Below are 3,601 nucleotides of genomic sequence, written 5' to 3'. Positions count from 1 at the left end.
AGTACTCAAAAGCAAATGCAACAAAAACAAAAATAAATAAGTGGGACCTAAGTAAACTAAAAAGCATTTGCACAGTAAAAGAAATAATTGCACAGTAAACAGACAACCCACATAGTGTGAAAAAAAAATTTGCAAACTATGCATCTGACAAAGGACTAATATCCAGAATCTACAAGGAACTCAAACAAATCACCAAGAAAAAAACCAAATAACTTAATCAAAAGACATGAATAGGCAATTCTCAAAATGAGATACAGAAACAGTCAACAAACATATGAAAAAATGCTCAGCGACACTAATTATCAGGGAAATGCAAATTGAAACCACAGTGAGATACCACCTCACTCCTGCAAGAATGGCCATAATTAAAAAAAATCAAAAAATAATAGCTGTTGGTGTGGATATTGTGAAAAGGGAACTCTTTTACACTACTGGTGGGAATGTTAATTAGTACAATCGCTATGGAAAACAGTATGGAGATGCCTTAAAGAACTAAAATTTGAACTGCCATTTGATTGAGCCATCCCACTTCTGGGTATCTACCCAAAGGAAAAAGAGTCATTATGTGAAAAAGAAACATGTATGTTTATAGCAGCACAATTCCCAACTGCAAAACTATGAAACCCTCCTAAATGCCCATCAACCAACAAGTGGATAAGGAAAATATGGTATATGTATATATACCATGAATACTACTCAGCCATAAAAAGGAACAAAATAATGGCATTCACAGCAACCTGGATGGAGCTGGAGGCAATTATACCACGTGAAGTAACTCAGTAATAAAAAACCAAGCATCATACATTCTCACTTATAAATGGGAGCTAAGCTATGAGGATGCAAAGGTGTAAGAATAATATAATGGACACTGGGGACTTGGGGGGAAGGGTTAGAGGGGATGTGGGATAAAATACTATACATTGGTGGGCACAGTGTACACTGCTTGGGCGACAAGTGCACTAAAATCTCAGAAACTACCACTAAGGAACTTATTCATGTAACCAAAAACCACCTGTTCCCCAAAACTACTGAAATAAATATTTTAAAATAAAGGCTTTTCTACACCCTTAGACTTTCTTAACTCTGTTTTATAGTGGAATGTGGGGGTAGAGGAGCTTACAGTCATTGGTTATCTCAGCATAACCTAGTGGAAACAAATATGCTGTCAATGCATCTGAGAATTATCTTGGTAAATATTGTATCTATTGTTATTGAATTACTGTTATTGGAATTTAATATTGTTAGTGCCCAAGAAGAGGATGAAAGAGCAGTGCTTTTGTGCATAGGAATAGATACATGGTTATCAGATAATGATTAGTGAGTCAGCAGATTTAGGATATTTAAGACATGATATTGAAGATCAACCGCACTAAAAGACTTCCTAAGGATTCATTTCAACCTGAAAACATCCAAGGTAGACATGAGCAGAGCTCATCTTTATTTTTAAAGATGAAAAAACAGATTTAGGGGACATTCAGGCATACAATGACCAGATTCAGGTCCTCCATGCTCTTTCTATAACTTCGTACTTCTAAATGAAACACTTCTCAGAAGAGGATTTAATTAGTGCTTACGTGTCTACATGCCTGTGATTTTCTTTGTCTTTAATGAAATACGTAAACTCTATTATTGAACAACTTTTAAGACATCAATGACATTCTTTCTAGATGAATATTGTTTTCATTGTTTCCTACTGTCCTCATAGTTTGTGAAATAGTCATTTCTTCCATAATCCTTCTCTACTGCTCAGATTCTCAGCAGGAAATAGAGACAATCTCTTCCTCCATTAATAGATTAGTCCAACATCTCCAGGCAAGAGCTGTCCAGGTGACTTCTCATATTTCACCACAAGATATAAAAATTTACATGCTGGCTCTTTGTTTAGTTTTTTGTTTTTTTTTTTGAGACGGAGTCTCGCTCTCTCTCAGGTTGGAGTACAGTGGCGCAATCTTGGCTCACTGCAACCTCACCCTCCCGGGTTCAAGCGATTCTCCTGCCTCAGCCTCCCAAGTAGCTGGGATTACAGGTGGGCACCACCACACCCAGCTAATTTTTGTATTTTTAGTAGAGACAGGGTTTCACCGTGTTGGCAAGGCTGGTCTCGAACTCCTGACCTTGTGATCCTCCGGCCTCAGCCTCCCAAAGTGCTGGGATTACAGGTGTGAGCCACTGCGCCCAGCCATTTTTTCCTGTTTTAAAATCAAAACAGTATACTCAATTCTAAAAAAATAAAACAAGTCACTTTTTTCCCCCAGCTAAGCTGACAATTCAGGAATTTTACAAAATGTGTAGGGAGAGGAGAAAGTCTGGTAAATAAGTGTTATTGTACGTTATAATGTAGAAGTACTTGTTTCACATCACTGATTTTGCAATGTAGTAAAACTACTCATTTGCAGAAAGGGCTTCCTCAAATTAATGAATATTATGAATTATACCGCACTTAAAAATAAATGGAGTGTATACATATATGAGATGTATAAATATAAACATATAACAAATTTATAATACTTTTACATATGAATATATGTAAAACTCCAAGTGGCTGCTAATCAGTGGTGTCAAGAACAAATACTAGTACATTTGCTTTAAAAAAAAAAAAAGATTTATAATAGCATTATTTGAAAATTTATCAAAGTTCAAGAATTTTAAAAATATATGTTTGGAAATTTCTACATTTTGTGTTCTCTAAATTGGCTTATAAACATTCTTTATGGATAGTTCAAACTATAGTTTTTTTGTTTGTTTTTTTCTTTTCTTTTTTTTTTTTTTTTTGAGACAGAGTCTTGCTTTGTCACCCAGACTGGAGTGCAGTGGCGTGATCTCAGCTCACTGCAACCTCCACCTCCTGGGTCCAAACGATTCTTTTGCCTCAGCCTCCCAAGTAGCTGAGACTACAGCTACTTGCCACCATGCCCCGCTAATTTTTCTATTTTTGTGGAGACGGGGTTTCATCATGTTGGTCAGGCTGGTCTCAAACTCCTGACCTCAAGTGACCCGCCTGCCTTGGCCTCCCAAAATGCTGGGATTACGGGCGTGAGCCACCGCGCCTGGTCCAAACTACAGTTAAATTTCCAAAGATATGTTGAAAATTCCAGATGACTAGTATCTGAAATATTGCAGCTCTGTTCTTGGTTGGCTATGGCAATTTGATTGTCCTACAATGCTCAGAGACATAATTTGAAAATGCGGTTATAAACAAGCAACATTTTTATTCAGACTGCATATTTTGGAGTGGCCAGGTCTCCCCAAGTCACCCCTACATGCTGAAATTTGTTTTGACTGATAGCTCATGTAAAAATGTAGTCTTTTTTTTTTTTTTTTTTTTTTGAGATGGCGTTTCACTCTTGTTGCCCAGGCTGGAGTGCAATGGCGAGATCTCAGCTCACTGAAACCTCCGCCTCCCAGGTTCAAGCGATTCTCCTGCCTCAGCCTCCCAAGTAGCTGGGATTACAGGTGCCCACCACCACATCCGGCTAAGTTTTGTATTTTTATTAGAGATAGGGTTTCACCATGTTGGCCAGGCTGGTCTCGAATTCCTGACCTCAAGTGATCTGCCCGCCTTGGCCTCCTAAAGTGCTGGGATTACAGGCATGAGTCACTG

The sequence above is a fragment of the Macaca nemestrina genome, chromosome 3, assembly GCF_043159975.1.
Source record: "Macaca nemestrina isolate mMacNem1 chromosome 3, mMacNem.hap1, whole genome shotgun sequence".
Taxonomy (NCBI): Eukaryota; Metazoa; Chordata; class Mammalia; order Primates; family Cercopithecidae; genus Macaca; species Macaca nemestrina.
Note: the sequence above shows the minus strand (reverse complement) of the source record.